This window comes from Cheilinus undulatus, linkage group 2 (assembly GCF_018320785.1).
Source record: "Cheilinus undulatus linkage group 2, ASM1832078v1, whole genome shotgun sequence".
Classification (NCBI taxonomy): Eukaryota; Metazoa; Chordata; class Actinopteri; order Labriformes; family Labridae; genus Cheilinus; species Cheilinus undulatus.
Genome location: NC_054866.1, coordinates 13,767,330 through 13,795,057, shown reverse-complemented (window position 1 = coordinate 13,795,057; position 27,728 = coordinate 13,767,330).

Below are 27,728 nucleotides of genomic sequence, written 5' to 3'. Positions count from 1 at the left end.
CAAGGAAACCCACTGTCACTGTGTCACTGCTGTGTACCCCCTCCCTAATTAATGACATTACCTGCAGCCATCTCATAGCAGCAGAAACAAAAAGGGTCCATGTGAGCAATTATGCACAAAGCACACAGAGTTGTCATGTTTCAGATGAATCCAGAGCACCATCATGTTAACAGTCGTCCTGTCGACTTTATAGTTACAGCTTTTAGTTTTGCTGCTAAATTATGTTTGTTTTTGCTGCAGTGGCCTCTCGTGTGTGTGTGTGTGGGGGTGTGTGTGTGTGTGTGTGGGGGGGGGGGGGGGGGTTAGTAGACAAGAACAACGGGTTAAAGGAACAAAGAGTAATAACAAAGCTGTTCGAAAGGTAGCAAAAAGAACAGGTTAAAATGGAGAAATGGGTGTGAGCAAAAATGAGTGTGCCAAAAAGTGGAAAACAAGGGTAAAAGCAGCAGAAAAAAGTGCAAAAATTGGAAAAAAGTGTTGGATGTGGCAAAAAAAAATCCCAACTTGGCAAAATGGGCAAAAAGCAGCAATAATTGGATGAAAGTGGCAAGAAAAGTGGAAAACAAGGGGGGAAAGTAGGAAATCATTTTGATGTACCAAATGAAGTGCCAAAAAATGGTGAGAAGCATCTAATATGGGTTGAAAGTGGTAAAAGAGGGGGAAAAAAATTTAAAAAAAGAAGTAGCAGAAATGGGCAAAAAAGCAAAATTAATGGGTTAAAAGTGGCAAGTAAAGTGTAAAACAAGGAGGTAAAAAGCAGGAGAAAAATGTAGCGAAGTAGTCGAAGAAATTGTAAAAACTGGGTGAAATCAAAAATGGGTTACAAACAAGAAAAGGGGATTAAAAATGGTAGAGAAGTGGCAAAATTGAACAAATGTGGTAAATAGCAGCAAGAAAGCAAGCAAGAAAGGGTTAACTGTGGCAAAAAGTTTTTAAAAAGTGGCAAAATGGTTCAAATGAGCAAAAGTATGTGACAGTAATGGGTGAAAATGAGCAAAAATGGGTTAAAATGCAAGAGAAGGGAGAAAAATGGCATGAAAAGTAGAGAACAAGGGGAAATAAGTGGAAAAATTATTCAAAGTTGCAAAAATGAATGACAGCAATGAGTTGTTGTGGCAAAAGGAAAAAGCAAAATTGGAATAATAGGGCAAACAAAACAGATAAGAAATGGATTTAAAAATGCCAAAAATGGGACAAAGGTTCCAAAAAGTAGCAAAATGGTTTCAAAAACAGCAAAACAATTTGGCAAAAATGAGTGACAATTTGCCCAAAAAGTGGAAAAATAGCAATAAAGCAGCAGAAAAAGGTGCAGCAATGGTGACGAAAGTGTTTAAAGGGGTTGAAAAGTATAAATCTTTGAGCAAGAACACAATAATAGTTCAACACACTTTCAGCTCCAAATAAGGTAACTGTTAGCCAGGGCATTACCAATGCTACTGATCCAGCATGTATGCATTTACTTCATTATCACAGCTGGGGAGAACCTCTTATCTGGGGTTTTCAGGTGTACAGCTAAATCTGGTGGCAATACCGAACACATTGAAACATTTAAAATATGGAAAGCAGCCTTTCATAAAAGTGTACAGAGAAAACAAGCATAAAAAGGCTTCATTTGTCGAGATCTTGCCTTCTTTTTGAAGTTGGACTCTTATTTTACTATTTTGAATGGTCATGCCTGAAGCTGTGATTGTACAGTTGTTTCCCCAGCATGCGGATAAAAACTCCTGCTGTCTTATGTACCGTAGTCTCCCTGGTACATAACCTGCAGTCTGTTTTTAGGAGTCTCCCAATGGAATAAACAGTTTGCACTGTCTCTCTGTGTGACAGTTTCCTTTTTTTTTTCAGCAAAGTCCACAACATGAAGTTTTGTACGGCTGTGTCACTCTTGTTGTTTCATTTGTTCACACATCTGCTTGTTACAGTAGCTGAGCTCTCAGCCTGTGGTGATGTGAGACAAGCTCTCAACCCAGCAGTCGCTGTGCCCTCCTGTGCCCGTCACTTATCTTCAACTGTGGAGTCTTTCTAGTCAGAGCACCACTCCACAAGGTTTATTTCATAATATACCCTTTAAAAAAATAAATCCCAGTTATGACCTAATGAGGGGAAGACTGGTTAAAAAGTGGCGCCAATACCTGTCTGCCCAGTCCATGCTGTCATACTCTTGTATATTTCAGGCAGCGTGGCGGTGAGTTTTAAATCGTTTTAAGTATTGTGCAGAGTGTAAAGGTGGCAGCTGCATGCACTTGTGGTCATGATTACAGGCATATCAGTGGTATCAGTATATGGAACACAGCCCGGTTTTTCGATGAAAAAATATGTCAAATTCATTTGGTTTAATGGCAACATTAAATATTTAAACACTACAATAGTATGAGCTGCAGTAAGTAAACAGCTTTACTGCATACCCCCATTGCTGATTTTAAATGGTTACTGTCAAAGCTTTAGTTAATAAATGTGAGTAAATATCGCTGTCTGTAATAATCATTATTACTTATTAACATTAAGGAGGTGTAGAAAAAGAAGTAGGGATGGAGGAAAAACAGGTTTTCAAGCACTCCTTAGACAAAGCATATTAAAAACCAGGTGGAAAGGATGTGCTGTGTCACCCAGCTGGATGCTTCCCCACTTTAAAACGCATTCTAGCACCTCTACCTAGAGGACAGACTGTGCCCCTTTTCATACAGAGCCTGTGCTGCAGCAGCGTGTTGAGCCTCCACCATCTTCCACCTTTGTCCTCTACACTGAACTAGACAATGCTGTCTGTCGTGTGAAAACATCCTGCACAGTCTTAAACAGTGTTTAATGGTTTTATACATCTTAGAATACACACTAGAGTACATACCACAAATGGTGACATTGTTGTGTGTTACTTGAGTCTGTGAGTCACTTGGGGAAGTGACATGTGTGAGGGTTTATTTTTGCAACAAGACAAAGAGGGGCATATGTCAGAGAAAGCAGAGACACTGGTGTGAATGTGATTTTGGGGACTGCTCTGCATAAAAAGCAGACTCAATAAAAACTGAGTGCTCATTCCTTTTTGACCTGTGGATGTGGCCTCTTCATGTGATTCACTTAACCCTCTGTTCAGTTCTATTGTTACATTTGTTCTGTGACATGTTGAATACAATTAAAGCCACACATTTATCACTCACCTGGCTGCATGGTGTTATTTTTATGTGGCAGAGAAAGTGCAATATCTAATATAGCTAATAGCCTACAATGTTTGTTTATCCTGTAAGCTGTCCTTCTACACAGCAACCTGCAATCATACTTTTATCACTAGCAGATAAAATTCACCTGAGGGTATTTTTATCTAATTTTGTAATAATAAAATATTAAAAGCAGAGTTAGACAACAAAAGTTAAGACTTTTTGGCTCTAAACTATGTGCCTGTCATAGCATGGTGTGATGGGTGGCTCAGGTCTTAAGTCTTCCTCGTGATTTGGCATGGCTTCAACACATTCCACCGACACACCTATAGCATCCAAGAGTAAATGTTACAGCCTCATTTTGCATGATCAAGAAACTTGATTTTATAGACTTTATAGCTTATATTTCATATACTCATACTAGTTATACTTCCACCTCATATGACATTGTTCTATGACCAGGAACAATTGGATCAGCTTAAAGCTATGCTAAGACAGTCTGGCTGCAGACGGGTCATTTCTGATGGCCACTCTCACAGACTGTTCATCTCAGACGCTGTATATCTCAGAATGTAAACACACACTAAAAATTTATAAATAAAATCAGATTTAACTTTTGTTAAGGGTGAGGGTAATGATTAGGATAACATAATTTAAACGTTAAGAACCTGACCTTCATAACTGCATTGCAAAATGTTTAATGCTTACATAGCTCTGTTAGATGTGCAAGCTATGTAGCTAAAAGAGCTACTCAGCTCACAAAGCAGGTACATAAGCTGTCTCTTTGCTATCTGTGTAGCTAAATTAACTTTTGCTGTTTTTTAAAGATCACATAGCTAAAGCTAAACTCAGGCGTTATCTATGTATTGTTAGCTTTAACTTCTTCTTTCTAAAAGCCATGTTGCTAAAGCTAACTTAACTATAATTAAAACATGGCAAAACTCAAAAGGCGGCTATGTAAACTCAAAGGTACATCATCGACAATATCTTTAGCTATGCTTGCTAAAGCTCACATTGCTTAAGCTATCTTAGCTATAGATAACAGAGCAATATAGCTCACAATGCTAAAGCAAAACTCACAAGGCAGCTATGTAAGCACCCAGGTACTTCTTCTACAGAACAATGTAGCTAACATAGGGAAAGTTCATCTCACAAGGTAGCTATTTAAGCTACATAGACATGTTGTCTACAAAGCTACATTAGATTTAGCTAGATTTGATAAAGCTCATGTTGCTAAAGTAACTTAACTATAAATAAAATAAATGTGGCTGACTTCGCTAAAGCTAAGCTCAAAAGGAAGTTATGTAAGCCCAAAGGTACATCATCTACTCAGCTACATTATTTTTAGCTATGCTTGCTAAAGCTATCTTAGCTTAGAGTCAGCTATAGATAATAAAGCCATGTAACTAACATAGCAAAGGCTCAGCTCACAAGGTAGTTATTTTAGCTACATAGATACGTTATGTACATAGCTTCAGTAAATTAAGCTACGTTTGCTAAAGCTCAAGTTGTTCAAGCAAACTTAGCTTCACTGGCTAATGTAGCAATGTTAATAATGCAGCTGGATAGCTTTGTTAGCTTAAGGTAAAGCTAACAAAGTTCACACAAGCCACAGTTTGTGTAACTACTGCTACACTGGGTCTAAACGTAACCTATTCTAAACAAGACCTCCGATCTTTTCTCGGTGTTATTTATACAATGTTACATAGTCTTTACTGTTGTAATGTGGTTATTTCACTGGTGTAACTGTCAGACTTTGTTTATGACTAAGGATAATGTTTTGCTTCAAATTACAGCATTTCCTTTCTGAGAATACGATATCTCAGATGAGAGGTCTGTGAGCGTGGCCGTCAGAAATTAATGGTCTGCAGCCAGACCCCTCTCAGCCTTGCAAGAATCTGCCAACACAGAATCTGCCAAGTCAATCTGCTTTGCAAGGTAAATTTTTCCCTGTACCTCAATTTTAAATCTAAAATTATTTCACCTTCTTGAACTTGTTCTGTCGTTTTACAGTTATTTTGCAAAAACTTAATAGTAAGCATGAGAAAACAGAAGAAATCTGCACCAATGAGAGGGATATGACTTCTACTTCTCGGACTGAAGGAAGAGAGACAGCAAGAGGAGCAGAGGGATGGAGACATGATCTCTGGGAGCACATACAATTTAATTATAGCTGCAATCTATCTGATTTACAAGCACACACACATACAATAGCACAAGCACACACACACAGAAGTGCAACCAAGTCTCTCTTTTCTTTAAAGGAGGGAAGCCTTCTCATTTTTTCTTTGTCTCTTTGCATAGCACACATACACCAAAGACAGGTTCAAATCATAAGAGTACGGGATGACACACACACATACACTCATGAACAGACACACACCTTCATCTTTCCCAAGGGAGGCACAACAGATAAAATTTGATGGATTGATTGATTGACACAAGCACCAGCACATACACAGCCACACGTATTGTTCTCAGCAGTAATGTAATCTTGCCTCAGCTGCTGCCTTCATCAGACTGATGTAATAGGAAACTGGTATTTATGTTTTTTCAGTATAAGATGGATTGAGTGAAGGAGGGAGAGGAGGGGGTGTGAGGAGGTTACAGCCCTGAACTGACTCCCCTCTGCCTTACGAGGTTGGGGGGATTGGATCAAAAGTGGAGGAGGGGCTAGGAGTTGTTAAAGCGAAGGAAGGTGTGAGGAAGAGATTAGTTATAGAGGAAGAAAGATGGAGAGATTGCACGAGTAAAGGGTGGATGAAGATGATGAGAAAAAGACATTGGAGGAGGTGCAGATTAAACAGATTAGACAGCGTAGGATTGTTTTTTCTTTGTGTTTCATCTTGCCGTTACTCGCCACGCTTGAGAGTGCGTGGATGTGTGAGTTTGTGAAGTGTTGCATGGTAGTGTAGTGTGATACCGAGCAAGGCTATTACATGCAGGAAATCCCCTCAGGAGGGAATTTTAATGTGTTAAGAAATTTAATACTGTGTCAATAAGAGAGGAGGAGGAGAATGAATGGGACTATTTGTGTTACACAGATGTAATAATGATGATGTACACAAGGAGTGAACACTGTCATGATTACACAGCTGTCTGTTCTCTTACATATGGATGTGTATGTGTAGGTTATTTTGCTTCGACAGCTGAGCAGTACACAGGGATGATTCCAAGGCCACTTAAATTTCTTACCACAACACCGACTGGAAAGGCATGAAAATAAAATAGGCTAAGTCATTTCAGTTGAGGTCAGACTGAACGTTTTTAGCATGTCACGTTCATAGCCAGAACTACCAGTCATAGAGTTTTGGGACCCATCAGCCAAGAAAATCAAGTAACCTTGTCTACTGGAAGCGCAGCCCTGAGCAGCTGGAAACTCGAAATACCAAAAATAACAGGTATTTTTTTTATCCAAATTTTTCGCCCTTTAGAAAAGAAAATGGATCTCATGTTGTTCTAATCATGTTTGCACTCTGGCACCGAAGTATACGTTTGTCTTTTTTTTTTTTGGGTAACAGGTTTGATTTTATGTGAAATTTTGCATCTGTTCAAGGCATTTAAATGGTGATTGATGGTTCGGATCAGTGCCTGCTGCCTCCTTCTTTCTCACCTACCCCGTGTCATTTTTTCTCTCCCTCTGTTGCACAGAAACCTCACTTTAAAAACTGCGATTTGACCGTGTATTATGTGGATATTAACTGTGGAAATATAACAGATAAGAGCACAAGTTTGTTCTCACAACCACCTGACAAAGATGGAACTCAAAGTTGCTCTCCAACTCATCAACTTGGCACAGCTGTGACATATGAGTTTGTGCCTTATGAAGCTCTCTGTCAGGATGGATGACTTGAGTGTGATTTTTCAGGAGTGACAGAGCCACGGGCTCATCCTCGTGTTTTTTTCGCATTACAAATCCATAAAAACCCTGCATCCAAAAATAATTGACTCAGTGTGCAAACACCTTAAGGGAGAAGTATGAGCTTACACAGATATAGACTGTAAACAACAAATCAATTTGCCTTTCTAGGGTTGATTTTCATTCCAACATTTTTTTGGTTTGTTTTGCTTGCACTACCAGTGAGAACAGTAGGAAGTTAGTAGGTGTTTGCTTGCTACATAGGCTGCATGGGTTCATAAAGACACCTGTATTGTTATATTTGGGTCCCTGTATAATAATGTACTTATTTTGTTGTTAAGGCTATATGTATATATTTTTTTTAATTACGTACATGCTGACGGTCTTTGCACACGGAGTCCATATTTTTTGTCTTGATTTTTGGACTTGCAAAATTTTGAGCTCGTGTTGTTCTAATTATGTTTGCACATAAACACAGAAACTTTGGTCTGTCATATTTTTTTGGAAGGGGTTCGATTTCATGTGAATTTTAAAGGAGTGACAGGGCCGCAGGCTAGCAGCATAAATCAGTTTGCTGCATTCTACAAATTTTGCAGTGAAGGCAACAGACTTGGTGTGCAACGCTGGAGTGCGTGACTTTTTTTTTTTCAGATTATGGATCCAAAAAAAAAAAAAAAAGCATCCAAGGCGTGATCAATGCTGATAGTCGCTCAGATCACTGTCCATGAAAACACTGCATCTAATCATCTCTCTCTACTTGGGGTGATTTTTGTCTACCTGCATGTGGCCCTCAAGTGACATGGCGTTTTTTGGCTTCATTCTTTCCGGAACAGACAGAAACATGGTGGCAGCAAAACAAAACTGATCTGTAGCTAAGACAACTTTTATACTCAGAACTTTCAAAGAGCTCAATTGTTGATCGGATAATATAGATACCGACACAAGAGAGTAAAGCAATCCAATATTTCATGCTGGGAAGAGTTTAAAGAAAACAAACAATCTGACGGTGTACAGTGACTGCAGTTTCTTTACAATGAAGGTTTTGAAGAAGGAATTCTTCTACAGCAAATAATGGAAGATTTGACCGATGAGACAATAATGAGACGTTATATTCAGATAAAATGTATGATGCTCAAGTGCACATATCTGGATTGGATGACATCTTTTAGCATTTAATCAGCTTTTGAAAAAAAAAAATGCTCATAAAACCCACAGCTAATGCTGCATTTACCCATGCACATAATTTGACCATTTTTTTTCAAGTTATAAGAATGAAACACTCCTTAAAGCAGCAGATAAATGATAATTGGTGATGCTTTTCTACAGAGATCAAGGAGCCAGAAGTCAGAGTACATTACAGAACTGCAACAAATGTGATTCCCTCATAGCATTTGAGGGCGGATTTGCAGTAGGTCAGTGCTGAACTCCCTCCTTCAAAACTCACTTAACTGTTCTAGATAGAACTGATAGGTAAAAAAAAACATTATTTAGTCAACAAAAAGAGGAGCTGCAAGCTTTAAAAGAGAGGTCAGATTTATTCTCACTATTAGAATATTTTGTTTCCACTTCTTCCAAAGAAATTAGCCTCAAACATAAATCTTGGTCTTGGCATCACCTGAGAGGTGTGATCGATAATGGGCAGCGGGGTCTTCATTAATTTTAACTTCTAAGACAAAGGCTTTGCTAAAAAACTAAACAGAGGAAGTATAGTTCAAGCAGCTGTTTGGTTTTCTGAAATTAATTTGGCAAAACAATTTAGTTGAACAGAAATATAATCGTGAGGTCCATTAAGCTCTCCATATGCAGATGTAATGAGACTATTCTTTAGTCAAATATGAGGAAATCAGACGTTATCCTTTAAAACTTTTCTTTGCTGTGCAGAGAGAACATCCTGTTGTTGCCCATCCAAATTCTCCTCTTTCCTTTTCCACCAGAGGAATCTCCCTTAATATAAATCAAAGTAATACTGAACAGAGCCAGTAGGGATAATTTGCTCTTCTTTTTCATCACTGCCTTCTCAACAGCTGAGCTGCAGGCTTATTTGTGCTTGAAATAGTTGTGTCTGTTTAACACACTCAGCATTTTCTCCTTTCATGCTCCTATCTTTGGAGTGGTGTTGCTCCTGGCCTTGTTTCATATAGTCTGTTCATTACACCGTGTACTGCTATCGACTGGCTGCCTAACTTGCCACAGGCAGACGGAAACCCATTCAGCAAACGTGGCAGCAAAAGCCAGGTAGGTTGCCATGGACACTGCAAAGTCCACGCTCAGTTGTGCCTGTGCATGACCAATGTGGACCAGTTATTTTCCCTGCCACTTTTTTGGGGGGGGAGGGGAGGGGATCTGTTCTGTGAGATAAAGTGTCTTTAGGGTTTTTACAAACGCATTATCTCATATTTACTCATTGTTGTTTGACCAGCTTCACTCCCTCAATCCCTGTTCCCCCTCTGCTACAGTCAGGGAAAACAAATAAATTACATGTGGAAACTGTGATTTACAACACCAAGGGCAAAGTATGCTTTGGTGCTCGTGCGAGATAGATTTTGTTCTGACTAGTAGCTGCAGTGTGAAGTTTTATGAGGCTAAAACAGGGTTAAAATAAACAGAAAAGTGCTGTTGAAAAAGTTTTACCTGCAGTAGAAAGTTAGTGGATGACCAAAATAAACCAATCACATTGTAAAAAGGTTCAGCCAATGAAAATATAATAAAAAAAATATTAATTTGCCAGGTCATTAACAGGGATGTACATCTTGAGGAAAATACACTATTTAAAACTGGTAATCAGTAATAGTTAACAATATCTAAATCCCATACATGGACCTGGTGTGTACATTTGAGTTATTTCGTGTTCACACCAGACTCGATGATCGGCTATTCACACTTATCTGAATGCTCGAATAAAAGTAGTTAAATCGATGGGATGTTTTTTATTCACACGCATTACTCGCTCAAATTGCACAGTAAATTATGTGTACACCACTGCCCAAAAGATGACATTCAGCATTTCAATCAGTTGTCAGCAAACATGGCTGGGCTTCACCATGAGAAAGCTAAGTGTTAGCCATGGTGCTAACTTGGTGGTGGATGGCTTAATTAAGTGATGGACAAATGTTTTCACAACTAACCAGGCAATCTGGCCGCCTCACTCACTTTCCTCCAAGATCCCTGTGGTGGCAGCTCAGGGTAGCCACAGACAAACTTCACCAGTTTCTCCTTCATTTTCTGGTTGAATGAACCCCATGCTGATTGGTCATAACGGCGAAAGTGATTTGCTTGTGTTCAGGCATCTCAGTGCTAAACAGAACTGAGATTGCTTTTAACAGGCTAACCAACTTAGCTTGCTATTGCAGTAGTTGTACTTAAAGAGTAAAGTAACCACACTGTTTTTGCTGAATTGCATCGACTCTGATATTAAAAAACACAATGCCTTAAGAACATCATAGAAAGTGCTCGTAGTGAGGAGGAAGACACGCCTACACACTCCTCTTCTGGAAGGCATTCAACTCGGTGAGTAGAGTCACTCTCTGGAGGATTCTGGAGCTCCCCAGTATCCCACATTCATTCATCCAGCTGATGTCTGCCCTATATTCTGGTACAGATGTGCTGTAAAGTGTGGTGGCTCCACCTCTGACTTCTACCCAGCTGATTCTGGGGTGAGGCAGGGGTGCATCCTAGCCCCAACATTCTTTGGCACCTGTATGGACTGGGTAAAGGGCAGCAAACTGTGAAGTGGGATTTGGTGATGTACAGATCATCGATCTGGCAGTATAATACATCGATCCAACGACTGGGAGGCTGAGATCAACCACAGATTTGGACTTGCGCATGGGGTGAGGGGTTCGCTGAGAGACTGTGTCAATCCCAGTAGATTCTTGTGTGGATTTCCACTATGACTTTGGCTGCGAGGCAAACCAAGCTGTGCTGATTTGCTTTTCCACCACGAGTTTGGCTGTGCCGAGTCGTGCAAGAATGGTCCTGCTCAAGAGCAGGGCCAAAGCGAGCCATCCCCACCACCAAGTGTGTCATGCTAATGTCAAAGCATTTCGTTGTTGGGATTTTGTTTGTTTACTGATCACGGGGGGCATAAAAAGAGCTGCGTGTAGCGCTGTCAGTCTTAAGTTTGGTTTTTGCTTTAAAACAATGTAAAGTTAATCAGATTAGACAGTGTAGAGAGATCCAGAAGGGCTGAAAACACTGCGTCATCAGCTCTGCTCAAAGAGGTCGCTCGGTTGTGGTGGAAAAGCAAATCCCCTGCCATACTGGGCAGCCGTGACGAGTCAAACCAAGTAGAGCCGAGCCGTGCCATGTAATGGAAAAGCCTCATTGGTCCCTCCACTCTTACTAAACTCTTGAGAGGCCTGGACATTGATGGCCAGAGGTGCCAGCTGGACTGTTTTTGTGACAACTTTTCTTCAGTGCATTTTTGGGTATCGTTGACCTGCACACCTGGCATGCTTTCCCAGGCCTATTCCAGATTACAGCATACCTGGTACTCAGGACCCAATAATCCAGACCAAAGTCCTGTAACCCTCACTCTCCAGCCAGAGTTATTCTCTGCCTTACTGAATGATGGTGTTTTACGGACCTTAATCAACTTTCTGAAGATGAATTGAAGAAACTGACTATGACCAGAGGAGAAGAATGGCAATTCGTCACCCAGGTAAGTTTATGGCTGATGCTGTCATTATTTCTCTAATGACTGATGATTAATTGAACAAGCTACTGTCACTATGATGTTTACCTTCTGAGCTGTTGAAGTGGAACACTGAGCAGAAATAACTATTTTGAGCCTGCTTTGATCTTCCTTCTGACAAAGCCTGAAGACGCAAACAGCTGCTCAGATATGCTAAGGTGAAGTGCGCATAGATGGTAGCCAAAGCTTGCATCATAAAGTAGTACCTCACAGAGGCTTTCTGGAAAATGAACTGCTTCAAAAATTGACGATATAGCCAGCATCGTTTCTCTGGCCCATTTTTAGCCGAACTCGCAGAACGACAGAAGCAAACTACTCATCAGTGGCGTGATAAAGCAAAGCTTAAAAACTCTGAAATATTCCTTTAATGGTTGAAAATCTTGCAAAGCATTTTTAAGCAAAAGGCATCAGGCTCTGTGACATTAAACTTTGATCTAACCAGTTCAGCCTTCTGTCAGAGTGGACAATTAGGTGACACTGGACTTTAGCATTCATGAGAGATGAGTTGACAAGCAAGGCATGAACATTAGGCCCAACGGCTTTGACATTTAAAACCAAATCAGTTCATCCCTCTGTCAGAGTGGACATTTGTGCAGATTTTGAAGGAAATCCTCCAAAGTGTTCTTCATGTCCATAAGAATGGCCTTAATGGATAATGCATACAAATGAACCTACAAACACTAGAAAGCTATGACAGTGTGGAGGCATTATTAAAATAATTCAAATTGTTGATAAGATTTTCATTTGTTAAATTAATGTGTAATGTAAGCCATCTATTTCTATAATCATCAGTGGCTTTTAGCATTTACAACAATTTATCCAGTAGGTGTACTTGAAGCTTACTATCCAGACTATTTATCCTGATCTGAGTCTGATGGAGAATCTGAAAGGTTTGCTCATATTTACACAGATCACATTGAGATAATTGGTTGGGGGGAAAAAAAAAAACCTCCAGACACGGGGCTTTTTAGCTCTTTCATTTGTTTCGGGGCCTGCAAACCCAATTATCTCTTCTGACTCGTTTTTTAGCAGCAGCAGGCAGACTTTCTCTGAACTGGAGCCCTGCAAAACCCAGCATATACCCAAAACATGAAACAAACACAGTTAAGCATTTATCAGCTGAAGAGATATTTTTAGTAAGCCAAACAATTATTGAATGTAACATGTTGTAAAGCTTTATTTCTAATTCCAGCACAATTTAATTTCTTCCAGACATTTTGTTTTTCTTTTTTTTTCCATGTGTTTCCAGAAAGATCCATAAGGCATTTAAAGCAAGAAGTTAAAAGAGTCTACAGGCAAACAGTTCCTTTATGTTCTGTGACATAATGCACTGAAATATTGCTATATGTAGTTAAAAGCATTTGTTACACTGTTCCCATGTCATTCAACAGACATTTGCCCAAAGCAATGGACATCTGAGAGTAAGTAAAGCACAAGCAAAAATCTTGGAAGAGGAAGAGCAAATCCATTTGGACGCAGGTGCCATGATACAGTGTTAAAGGCAATGCACATGGTGTATAAAGGATGTTTTTTATATATAAACATCACCAGTTAACATCGACAAAAAGTGACCAGAGTAACAAGTGCTGGGTCACTTACAAACCCTTTATTGGGTGAATACAACCCTGCAAAGCAGATGGATACACCTGTTTCCGTGTTTCTCACTGCTGAATCCATCTTGCAAAGCTTCCATCTGAACTGTTTCAGCCTGGTTAGAAAGCGACAGCACCAATCAGTGTCGAGGGGCAGTAGTGACGTACGCAAGCAGAGGCAGGTGCAATTATTGCGGAAGACATTGGCGTGGATGCTGCTAAAGTGCAAGTTTTATCAGAACTTTACGACGTTTCTTCGTTACAAGACGAACAGAACAGCACTGAGTTGTTTTCTTTAAAGAAATGACAAAAGCTCTCTATGGAGTTTACTCCTCGGTAGAGTCGCAGCTCGGTCTGGGGCTACGACGTCACTTGTTTTGTTGCTCTGATTGGCCCGTAAAGATGTGACTGACAGAACCATTCAATCGCCCTCCGAGTTTTTTTTTCTTTTTTTCGAAGGCTCCGCCCTTTCCCAAATGCCTTCTATGGAAGGTTTACCAGATGGATGTGTGAAACACATCCATCCATTGTGCATGTCAGGTTACTACCAATAAGGGCATGAGTATGACTAAAATTATTGATCCCATCCCTACTGAGAAAGCACTACACTATGTATGTCAGTATTTCTATTGGTATATTTTTAATTCAATGAAGCATTAATGGGTATATAACATTAAGGTTAATTTTACATTTTGACTCACTGAATTAGATTAAATGGAAGAAAATTTTAACTTTAAGTTATGACTCGAATTTAAGGATTTTTTTATAGACTATAATAATTTAGAAGTTTTATAGTTTGTATTGGCTAAAGCCTGACACACACTAGATAATCATGATAACTTTCAGCCTGATTTCCTTTCAACAAAAGTTACCAAAGGCCCAATTATCACATGGTCCTAAACTTTGTCTTGGCAGATTTTCCTGTGGTGTGTTAAGAGTGATTAGCAGCTGCAGAGGAAAACAGTAACCTTACAAAGCAGATGGATTGGCCAGATTCCATGTCTTGCATCTAACAGATCTATTTTGCAAAGCTCTGATCTGAAATGGTTGCGCCTGGTTTCAGGAACAGGTGGACCAATCAGTGTAAGCTGAGGAGAATTAGGCAATGGCTATTGGTGGGGTTTAGCTGTGAAAGCCGGTAAACAATGACAACCAGTGAGGCAGTTAGCTCAGATGCACGGATGGCAAACATTTTGTTTTAATCAGACTCAGACATTGTTTTATTACAACAAGAATAAGGAACCACAATGAAAACTTTCTCTGGGTTTTTGCTTTTCTCCTGATCATCAGTTTGTTTCACCAACTGGAGCAGCTACTGTGTTGACATTTCGTTATGGCCTTTGCACACTCCACATGTTTTGCATGTTAAAAAAGAAAATTGATGAAATGTTGCTCTAATGGTGTTTGCACATTGGTGCTAAAAATGTTTGTCATAATTTTTTTGGAACAGGTTTGATTTTATGTGTATTTTTGCATCAGGCCAAATCATTTCAGTGGGTGATAGATGATTCAGATCAATGCAGTGTTGCTTCCTTCTCTCTCGCTCGCTATAGCATGGCCAAAGTAAAAGCTTGGGTCTCATACCTACTTTTAATTGCCTAAATCAAACCTGAAACTTTAAAGCGTGAAATGACTCAAACGTGCATAAAACTGAAGAGCAACAAAATGACTTAACCGAAAACTTTCCCAGTTCTGGTATGTTGCTCTCTCTTTGTGGCACACTCCTCTGTATTTAAACTTATTTTAAATACCACTTTGTCTTACTAATGGCCACTTTCTCAGCTCTTAGCTACAGATGTGTAACTGCAGAGCAGATTGGAGGGGGTGTCAGGGGAAGTAGGGCAGAGCAGGTTAAGCCCTCGCTCTGGTTCCTTTACTGGTCCCAGTGGGCTCTTTAGGAAGCTCTCGGCCCACACAACCACGAGCCACAAAGGAGCACACACTTTCATACACACATGCTCAGGGTGGTGATAAGGAGCTACTTAAGGGTACTTGCGTTTTCCTGCTTCAACACTTGTTTATAGGCTGTAAGAAAACCTTGTCCTGCAGTCTGGCTGTATTCTTCTGAGCAAACAAAATGAGCGCAGGAGGAAACAGAAAAGTGTAAATAAATACACATGACTGATTCTTATACACAAAAATGCTCACACAGGTTTTCTTCGAGAGAAATTCCCTCCCTGCCAGAGCTTTTACCTCTGTCTTCTCCTAATGAGGCTGTGAGCAGCGATCTGGTGGGGCTTTGTCAGCGGGTGGCTGGAGCTCCACAGACAAATTAAAACTCAATTATGTTTTCATTTCACGCTCCTTTATTGGGCCTGATAATAAAAAATTTGGCAGAGCAAGTCAGGAGGGATGAGGGGAAAAAAAGGAGAAAGGATGGAAGGAGGAGGCCAACAGGAGGAGAAAAGAGAATGGCTGAAACTGTCGACTCCTCCCTCGTAATTTTTTTTTAAAAGTGAGTAAATCCCACAGTGTCAGTCAAGTGCATCTACCCTAGAATTTCCAAAAAATGCCTTCAGAACATCATGGACAGGACTGGTAGGAAATAAAAAACACCCTTTTACTCCTTTGTGCTGTCACCATCAGCTGCACCGTTATACAGTTTATGCCAGGAGATTAGTCTTGAGAGAGACTCTGGGGGCCGGACTTTCAAATAAACAAAAATTAAATAAAATTTTTTGCCTGATTAATATGTTATTGTATTAGGGTCTGTATATTCTTTTAAAATACAGGACATCTTTAGGCATTACCAGTGGGATCTATCCTATCCACAAGGAGACAGGCCTGCCCACAGCATTGGCTGGTGCTCTGAAATTTCCCAGGGAAAGGACCCTCACCAAATTCTGAGCACCAAAATGAACCCATTTTTGACACTTTTCAATACCTTTTTGCTACTTTGTTTAGCCATTTCTGCAAAACTTTTCCCACCCCTAACCTGTTTTTGACCATTTTTGCCACTTTGCCACCAACTTTTGCAACGTTTCGCCCATTTTGCCACTCTTAAACCCCTTTTTACAACTTTCCTGACAAACATTGCCTTTGATTATCACTCTTTAACCACTTTTCACTGTTATTTTTGCTTGTGTTATCCCCATTGTGCCACTCTTTATCTTTTTTGCCACCTATCATCCATTTTTGCCACTTTTTAAGCTATTTATGATACTTTTTCCACTTTTTACCTCTTTTCACCACTTTTCCTGCCAATTTTTGTCCCTTTGTGCCACTCTACAACCCATTTTGACACTTATCACTAATCTTTGCCTATCTCTAACCCCTTTCATCACTTCATTTGGCCATTTTTTCAACATTTTTGCCAGTCTTAACCGCCCTGTTTTTCAAAGTATCTAATAATGATGGCTGACAAATGAATTTCTGTAAAAACTTAAATTTTAAGTCATTCTTAAAATACTTCACTATTAATGGTTTTGGGGATGGATTTCAGAGCTGCAGACGTTTAAAGACATAACATACCCTTTTCTAAATTCAATGCTCTTCTGGGGGCCAGACAGGAAGCTTTGGCGGCCCTGATATGGCCCTTGGGCTTCCAGTTGATAATCAGGGGTTTATGCTGTTTGATGCTATTACCATGTTGACACTGATCAGCTGACTGTTAGTAAAAGAACAATGACACTGACATTTGGCATTTCATCTGTATACATTTGACTTAGAAGTGACTGTTTTTTTTCTTGCTTTGTGGATTAAAATATCTAATATCGTGTACTGTAGTTTAGCTAAACATCTACTGAGATATATTTTCTTTTATCCATATTGCCCAAATTGGTTCTGTAGTAATGGCATCAGGTATTTAAGAGGAGTACTGGCACTTACTTTTCTTCACTTCTGCTTTCTTAAAGGGGCTATATGTAAGTTTTCTGCTTTCACACTTCCCATTTTTGAGTAAATATTGGTCCACACTTTATGCTGATGTGAAGAACGAGGCTCTTTTATTTCTTCCTTGTTTGCCTGTATAAGCCTGTTGAGTCTTTTATCTGTAAAGAACTCAGGCCGAATTTTCCACGAAATCTCAATGGATGTGACGTCGGGTGCTACGTAGTACACTTACCACCCTGCTCTGTTTGTACCTAGAATGGAAAGAAACGGTAATGGAGAAGGCTGCTTCCGCAAGTAAACGACCAGCTAGCACAACCCAAACATCCACACAAACTCAGCGTAAACATAAAAAACCAAGATAGTTTTATCTGCTGAAGCCCGTCAAGATAAACAAGAGCTTAACCGACGCAGGGGGAAATTGAAGGTAAATATCGGTGGAGCATCTGAGAAACAGAGAGATCTTCGCTCTGTGCTTGGGATAAATACCGATCCAGAGATGGCCATCTCTCTGTAGAAAAGGTGGGGCATGACTTTGGACCATGAAATACAATGTAGTGTTTTATGTTCTATAAAACATATGCTAAATTACGTCAGCTTGCTTACGAAGATGCTATCCAAACAACACTAATGTCACATTGCTCATTTATTGTTTAATGTTGTTACTTCACTTCCCTCCTCTGTATACATGGTGCCAGTAAATCACCTTGGTCTGCGTGTGAATCAGCTGATAACCCGGAAAATCATTCATGCGCAAGGAGTGTGGACAAGCAACACAATACTGTTGTAGTTTGCCTAATGGCCGGCGGTGTTGCTACACTGATTTTTTTCTAAAAGTTACTTATAGCCTCTTTAAGGCCTTTATACACTCAATGCATTTTTTTTCGGATTCGTAATGCAAAAAATAACGTCACACCCTCAAACGTTGCACACTGAGTCAATTAAATTTTTATGTGTCTTCATTGCAAAAAATCATAGCGTGCAGCAAATTCTTCCGTATTGCAAGCCTGTGGCTATGTCACTCCTTTAAAATCCCTCCGGATCCATCCTGACAGAGAGCTTCATAAAACACCCGCCCATGTGTCGTAGCGCTGATATCTACATAACACGCTGGCAAACTACGGTCTTGAAAGTGAGGTTTTGGTGTGAGAGAGGGCGAGGAAGAGGTTGGGCGGCTGTGTGCAAGAGAAAATGAAGCAGCAGGCACTGTTTTGAATCATCAATCAACCATTTAAATGACTTGGGCTAATGCAAAATTTTGCATGAAATCGAACCTGTTCCAAAAAAATATGATGGACAAAAAATTCTGGGTCAGTGTGCAAACATGATTAGAACAACATAAGCTTGATTTACTTTGTTAACTTGCAAAAAATTCGGATGGAAAAAATGGACTCAGTGTGCAAAGGCCTTTGGTGAAGTTGATGGTAATGACTGAATAAAATTTGGAGAACTCTGTGTTGATGTTTTCTTTACATTTACTGTGCGTTAAGAAAGTATTCAGGCCCCCTTCACTTTCAATTGCCTTACGTTGCAGCCTGATGTGACAATAATGCATTTTGATTCTCATTGATCCACACCCCATCGTGAAAAAGTGGAAAAACTAAAATTTTTGCAAAATCATAAAACACAAAAAAATAAATATCACGTAAGTATCAAAACCCTTCGCAAAAACACTTGAAATTTAATTCAGGTTCCTCTTATTTTTCTTGATCTCTGCTGAGGTGTTTCTATGTCATGATTGGAGTCCACTTGTGGTAAATTACATTGATTGGACATGATTGCAAAGGCAAACATCTTTCTATAGAAGCCCTCATAGCTGACTATTCATTTAAGTGCAAAAACCAAGCTGTGAGGTCAAAGGAACTGTCAGCAGAGCTCAGAGACAGGATTTTTGCAAGACACAGAGGAGTTTGCAAAAAGACAAGTTGGCTTTCATGTGTTTTGCAGTGAGTATTCTGTCTAGCCATTACTCCATCAAGCCCAGATCATTGGAGGGTTGCAGTGATGGTTGTCATTCTGGAACTTCATCTCAACTCCACACAGGATCTCTGGAGCTCAGTCAGAGTCACCATTGTGTTCTTGGTCACCTCTCAAGACCGCAATTGGCTGGATGATCAGCTCTTGGAAGAGTCCTGGTTGAGCCAAACTTTTTTCATTTGAGAATTATGGAGGCCACTGTGCTCTTGGAAAACCTTCAGAAGAGGAGAACTTTTTTTTCTGTGCCTCAACAATCCTGTCTCAGAGCTCTACAGGCCATTCCTTTGACTTCATGGCTTGGTTTTTTGCTCTGATTTGCATTATCAGCTGTACAGTCTATAGAGAGGTGTGCAACTTTCCAAATCATGTCAAATCAATTTAATTCTTACCAAAGGTGAACTCCAGTCAAGATGGAAAAACATCTAAACATCCATTAAGAGAAATGGGAGGAATCTGATTCAAATTTCAAGTATTTTTGCAAAGAGTCTGAATACTTATATGTGGCATTTCAGCTTTTTATTCTTCAAACATTTGCAAAAAAATGTCTATTTTTTTTTCAGATTGTCATGATGGGGTATTAAGTGTAGTTTAAGGAGAATGAAAATGCATTTTTCTGACTGTTGCATCAGGCTGCAACATAACAAATATGAAAAAGTGAAGGGGGTCTGAATACTTTCTGAAGCACTGTCTCAGTTGTATTATCATCTATAGTTATTTCAGTCAGACCTGCTATTTGAAGTGTTGATGAGCAGCACATCATAGAAAATATAGCAACTACTTGTGCACTGAAATTACTGTGTAATCTAATTTCTAGGAATTGTATTCTTTAAAGAGGCATGGGACAGCAAACAGTAGCTCGCCTTCTTAATCTTTAGATTTCCGAGGTGGCGAGTGACTCCTTTAACTACAGTTGACCAACAACTAACAATATCCCTGTTGTCTCCTCCTCTTTTCCTACTGTCAGATTCTCCTCTGGCCAATTAACTTCTGCTCACATTACCCTCATTCATGTCAAAGGCGCTGCCAAGAGGATCATGAACTATTGACGCAGCGAGTCAAATTAACAAGAACATCTCTTAGGATCACCCTGTTTTTTTAGTATTGATACTTGGACTCAGTGTATCGATAATTGAATTACACCTCTATATATATGACCATATCAATATTTTGTTCCCCTATAAAGTCAATATGCATGCGCTGTTTCTCTCATAATATCTGCCATTGGATGTGAATGAATTGATGTCCTATGTGGAGAAGACATCACAGACCCACACATACACAGCTCCTGTTGCCCTGCAGTGCACTATGTGCGGTAATTGATTGATTGTACAAGGGAATACAACAGACACAATTAGTTCACCCTGGTCATCTTATTAGTGATTCCCCAGGGACCCGTGTGACATGTTAGACACCCTCTTCACACACATAAACATGCACTGCAATTCTGCCCTCTTCTCTCCCTTTATTTTCCACCTCCACATTCCTCTTTCCAATCAAACTCAAGGTTCTGACTTTTGCCCTTCCCATGCTTTTCGTTACACGCTCCCAACACCCCCCGCTTCACCCTACCATCGCCCTTTCCATCAATCAATCACCCAACACCCTGTCACCCACACCTACCCATCCTTTCATCCCTTTCCGCTGCTGTTGCTGCAACACTTTTAATTACAGCGAGTTAAAAATTACGAGCCCGGAACAGCGAGTCGCTGGCAGGTTGACTTTAATTGCCTTACGTTGTAATTCCGGACAGAGGGAAGGGGAGGGCGGGAAAGGTTTGGGAGTGGGTCACACATGGATGGCTGTGAGAGAAAAAATGAAAGAGATTGACTTTCAGATGACCTCCTTAATCAATCGACAGCCAATAGTGAAGTGGAGCGCTGCATTTTTTTCCTTCCCTCAGTCTTCCTCAGCTTTTTTCCTCTTAGTCTTGCATATAATTTCCACCCTCTGAATACTGGTAATGACAGTGATGCTCAAAGAATCAGGTGACCGCTGTGGATTTGAACAGGTAATCCCTAGCTTCTATCCTATTGTTTGCACTTGTTTGTGAAATTAAAAGACTCACATTCACAAGGATCAGTCAAAACATTACTATGTTTTGACTGATTTTACTTTTTCATTTCAGTGTCTTCTCTTAAATTTAAAGAACTACAGAGGTGATGTGATATCAAAGATAGGTTATTTAAAGCTATGGTCACCTAAGACTGAATGATTCTGTGTGCTCCCACAAACCATGGTAAATCATGTGGCTTCCACACCAGTTTGCAGATTTAGCGTCATTTTTCTTCTTGTGGCTCTTTATCTTATCTTTTATGCCCATTTATCTTTAGTCTACTTGCCCTTATCTTATAAGATAGGGTCTTTTTCACATCAGACATGATTGTTTTATACCTTGCCTATGCAGGATGGCTCCCCTTCCTGTCTTTTGGTCTACTTTCACATCAGAATCACTGTTCAGAAGCCAAGCACACTTGCGAATGTACAGAAGGAGGCAATATGCACATATTTGGTTTGCAAATCCAACAAAGACGACACAACCATAGCACCCACTTATGTAGACATCTATTTATGCTCCCTGTAAACAATAAAGTCCATCCTGCAGGCTGCTGTGGATGATTTTATTACTTTTAGATGCCAATATGCAGCTCAGAGGATGTAATGGACCCATGATATGGGATGCAACTGGTTTTGAAGTGACAGGAGACGTTCAGGATCATCTTTATAACTACGCAGGTGTGGCTGTGCTCACATTTCCTGCATACTGTGTTCAAGTTCACATAACTTTCCTCACACCATCTTGATAACACGTCCGTGTCCCAAATACAGTGCAGTTGCTTTGGCCCCAATGTGAAAGCACCCAAAAATATGTTGAGATAAGATGTAAGTATGTGTTTATAATAGGGGGTAAAAATAAACCAGAGGTGGAAAATGTAGCAGACTATTGTACTCAAGTAAAACGTACTGGAGCAGAAGTAAAAGCACTGGTCTATAAATCTACTCAAGTAAAAGTGAAAAGTAAGTAATTTTATATTTACTCAAAGCACTGAGTAGCTACTTTTGATACCCAAGGGACTTTCACAGTGAAATATGACCTGTCCTTAATGTGCAATAACAACAAGAAAATATGGACCTCCAACCAGGTTGTTTATTATAAGGTGTGACCTAACCTAAAGTACAATGTAACAGCTGTTTAGGAAAGAAATACAGAAAAATTCTCTCGCTATGTGCATGTACTGACAGTCATGTGTCATGAAAGCCAAACGAGTGGTCTTTCTCATGCTGTTGGCAGAAAACTTGTACCTCCTTCTTGTGGCTTTTAGTGTTTGTATTTTTACTCAGTACTCATAGTTTTTTAAAATGTAATTAATTACAATACTTCACTCTAAATATGCTTCAGTAAAAGTGAAAGTAGATAATTTTAACACTACAACTGCCAATGGATAAAATTTACCCAAGGCTGTTTTAAGTCTGTTTTAAAGTTAGTCTTTAATTGTATCTTACGAAATGTGTATACAATCTTAAAGACAGTCAGTCTTTGACTTTTCCTAAAAGTTTGTTTTATAGTACCTGGTGTCATAAAAAACCCTTTGCCTAAACCCGAATTTGTTAATGGGCATTTACATCTTGAACCACCATGCCGGTCAAATTTACGCCATAAGAAGCCTTGATTTTCCCCGTTTTATTTCACACCAGCAATAAATAGATGGCACAATGGAAATACCTCCCCTCTTTTGCAGCAATGCCTAATCAGAAGTCGATATATCAACCTTCAACATAGATACAGCAGAGAAAAAAGACATTTAACATTGTTAAATGTCTAAAGGTAATCCCAGTGCTTTTAATGAAGAAGAACTCAGTCATGAGGAAGTTTCAAGATTAGCAATCAGTCCAATTTTTTATGTGATGGATCCTCTTCCAACAGTGATCTAGTTCGCTATCTGTGGTTAATAAGCTGTTTAATGTCAGTGGTCAAGTGACAGTCCTTGATCAGTGCTATTTATGAAAATCAAGGCACTTGAATGACAGGTCAATTTGACCTGTTGAAGGTACAGTTGCAAGAAAAAGTATGTGAACCCTTTGGGATTTCTTGGACTTCTGCATAAGTTAGTCATAAAATGTATATGTATTTGTATTTCAACATAGGTTGATGTTAACAATGTACAATCAATAAAATAGAAGTACAATAGCAATAAAAGGTAGAGAATAAAAGATGGCAAATAAGAATAAAAAGTACAATAACAACTTTGACTGACAATAAACTCATGACAGATCAGGAAAAAAAAAAAAAGAAAACCTTGGAGATTTGGCTTGTAAAGTTAAAGTGCCTGTGTGCCAAAGTGCTTTATGTGTTCTGATCTTCATCTAAGTCACAACAATAGACAAACACAGTCTGCTTAAACTAATACTGCACAAAAAAATATATGATTTTATGTTTTTATTGAACAAAACATGTCAACATTCACAGTGCAGGGTGGAAAAAGTATGTGAACCCCTAGGCTAATGACTTCTCCAAGAGTTAATTGGAGCCAGGAGTCAGCCAGGAGTCCAATCAATGTGATGAGATTGGATGTGTTGGTTAAAGCTGCCCTGCCCTATAAAAAACACACACCAGTTTTGAGTTTGGTGTTCTCAAGAGGCATTGCCTGTTGTGAACCATGCCTCGCACAAAAGAGCTCTCAGAAGACCTATGATCAAGAATTGTTGACTTGCATGAAGCTGGAAAGGGTTACAAAAGTATCTCTAAAAGCCTTGATGTTCATGTGTCCACAGTAAGACAGACTGTCTACAAATGGAGAAGGTTCAGCATTGTTGCTACTCTCCCTAGGCGTGGTCGTCCTGTAAAGATGACTGCAAGAGCACAGCACAGAATGCTCAATCAGGTGAAGAAGACTCCTAGAGTGTCAGCTAAAGACTTACAGAAATCTCTGGCACATGCTAACATTTGCGTTGACAAATCTACAATAACTAAAACATTAAACAAGAATGGAGTTCATGGGAGGACACCACTGAGGAAGCCACTTGCTGCACGTTTGAAGTTTGCAAAAGAGCACCTAGATGTTCCACAGCATTACTGGCAAAGTATTCTGTGGACAGATGAAACCAAAACTGAGTTGTTCGGAAGGAACACACAACGCTATATGTAGAGAAAAAAAGGCACAGCACACCAACATCAAAACCTCATCCCAACTGTGAAATATGGTGGAGGGGCCATCATGGTTTGGGGCTGCTTTGCTGCCTCAGGGCCCGGATAGATTGCTGTCATTGACGGAAAAATGAATTCCCAAGTTTATCAAGACTTTTTGCGGGAAAACTTTAGACCATCTGTCCACCAGCTGAAGCTCAACAGAGGATGGGTGATGCAACAGGACAACGACCCAAAGCATAGAAGTAAATCAACAACAGAATGGCTTCAACAGAAGAAAATACACCTTCTGGAGTGGTCCAGTCAGAGTCCTGACCTCAACTCGATTGAGATGCTGTGGCATGACCTCAAGAGAGTGATTCACACCAGACATCCCAAGAATATTGCTGAACTGAAACAGTTTTGTAAAGAGTATTGGTCCAAAATTCCTCCTGACCATTGTGCAGGTCTGATCTGCAACTACAGGAAACGTTTGGTTGAGGTTATTGCTGCCAAAGGAGGGTCAACCAGTCATTAGCCTAGGGGTTCACATACTTTTTCCACCCTGCACTGTGAATGTTTACATGGTTTGTTCAATAAAAACATGAAAACATATCCTTTTTTTTTTTGCGGTTTTAGTTTAAGCAGACTGTGTTTGTCTATTGTTGTGACTTAGATGACGATCAGAACACATTTGATGACCAATTTATGCAGAAATCCAAGAAATCCCAAAGGGCTCACATACTTTTTCTTGTAACTGTATATAGAGATCCATGGCAGTTCGAGTGTTAAAAAGTACAAGCACATTAAGAAAAATATACTCAATTACAGTAATTTGAGTAAATGTAATCAGTTACTTTCCACCCCTGAGATAACCTGATCTGGATCAGTAACCCATCTGGACATTAAAGATCCAAGTGGTCCTTGGAGCCCCTGACCCAAAGGTGACACAAATCTGTCAGTGACCCAAATTTACTGTTACAACAAGCCATTTCACAGAGGCTCTGCTGTTTTTTTAATCAAAGCCTGCTCCATACAGTCTGGCTCAGTGTCTGCAATATCACAAGATCTGTCTGTAATTTTTTTTATTTTTTATTCTATTTTTTCATTTTTATATAATAAAATAATTTATATTCCAGAGGTCACAACGACCGCTCTAGTGACTGGCTTACACTCCAGGTTCCTTGAGTTCATTCTGACCTCGGTAGATCTGCTTTTAGCTTCTTTGCACCTTCCGCTTGGAACTCACTGCAGAGCTCTTTGAAAATGTCATTGGGGCATTTAAGATCCTAACTGTTAACTTCTCAGCCTCTGATTGCATCTGTTTTGACTTTGTTGTTCCAATTCAGATTGATTTTATGTCTTCTTCTGGCATATTACTGTGCTTTTATATTTTTAAGGCATACTTGATATATTGTAAATATTTCCTGTTTGTCATGCATTTTATGTTTTTCATAGCTCTGTCATTGTAAATGACGGCTCACCCTCAATGATTTTCTAGTCTAAATAAAGATTAAATAAAAATGTTAGTGATGTCAATGTCAGTAATTTCATATTGATTTTGATTAAGTTACCACATGGGGGAAAATGTGAATAAAAAATGTATACTGATAAGTCGAACTCTAATGCCATCATCACACAACCGGCTAAAGGCTGTAACTTTGATGGGTACCAATGAAATTATCTGTGCTCTTAATTTTTAAACAATTTTATGGATAATATCCATATTTCACAGAATAACACCAGCCTTGATTGACTAGTAAGTGGACAATCTGCTGTCGATCTCTACTGCTTCTGTTTCAGAAGTTTGCGTTTTGGTGCCAGAAGCCAGTCCTTTCTGCTTGTTTTGTTACAGTTATTATTACATCTATAGCAGTTGTGTAATCTTCCTCAAATTATTAACATATGACTTAATTTTTATATCAAGTCATTACAAAGCCTGTAATTAATAAGATATTTTTAATCTACTGACAGCACTGATATATTTATATAAATATTTATTACAAATAAACTAAGAGACACTTATTTTAAAAGGATACCATTGCTTGCCTTTTTTCTAAGTTCAATCAAATAAAATAAGTTTTCAGGATTCTTTGATCAATTTTCTTTTTTTTTTTTTTTTTTTGGAATCAAATGGTCCTGCAAGGAGGTACACACCCTTTTCATAACTGATTTGATGCTTTGTGGATTTATCCTTCTTTGTACTTCCTGCCTAACCTTGCAAGGCCAATAGATTGGCCAGATTCCATGTCTGTCATCAGACAGAGCCATCTCACAAAGCTTTAATTTCAAATGGCTGTGTGGGGCACAACAGTGGGGTTTTTTTAATCAAAACTGGACAGCATTGATTTATGAAAACAAGAGAAAGAGCCACAGCAACAGTTTTTCTTGGTGAAAGATGTTTTCGATCTTTCCAGACCAGTTTGCGATAGCTACAGGCCTGGTTTAGTTATACTGCAGTTTGGTAAACCATGGCTGCTGGTGGAGCAGTTAGCTGGGATGTAGCTACAACAGCAGTTTATCAGAACTGGACCATGTTTCTTTATTAAGCTTGGTTGAAAGTTTGTCTTACCAACTGGCTGGATAGATAGTGGACATGATTGCTGCTAGTCAAGCTCACGTTGTAGTTTACTCTCTTGGTCCGCACATGTCTGTTGCATTGTATGTTTGTCTGAATATGGCAGACACAATTAGTCCAATCACCCTCTGAGATTTTTATACATGGTGCGGCTCTTTCCTGTGTTACCTGGTGCAAGATGGTTACATAAGTGAGAATTTCATATATGTCTCAGGTCAATCTGTATGTTGTTCTTACATGTTTGTTTAGATGAATATAGTTACGGAGATGGAACATTACATAGTCATTTTAGGGATTTTTCTCTTGGACACAACACTTACAGCTTGGGTCAGTGTTAAAAATATGTTTTATTTTGTATTCACTGGAAGATCTCTTAGTGGTGGTCTGTGCTTTTCCATTTCAGTCCAACAAAACAGAAAAGCAACACACACAAGCCTCTTCCCTCCAACCATGAATTCATAATGATTTGAAATGATTTATGGCTCCACCCTCCCTCACATGGACAGACCACTCTGATATATTAAAATGGAGCATTCCCCTCCACCATGGCTTTAAGTGGTGTGGTTATCCAACCTAAACTAGTAGTAGAGCTCCCCCAGTTTCCACAGATCTCTGACTGTTTGAGGTCCACTCCTCTCTAGTCTGTCCTCTGTGACTCCACCTCTCTAATGATACAGATATATTTGCGTCCTTTACTGCAAATGTGCATTAAGATGTAGGTCGCTGTGGGGCTAAGTGAATGTCTGTGCAGATGGTGACAGTGACAGAGATGTAAGCCGTGATGGCACCTGACCAAAGGATCCATATAGGAATGACATCACCATCCAAAGAAATAAGAGCGCAGGGGGAGGGAGGAGGGGTTTTTAGCAAACTATGAGCTCAGAATATCAATGGGGAAGGACAGCTCTAAGCACTCCAGGCACTGAAGCT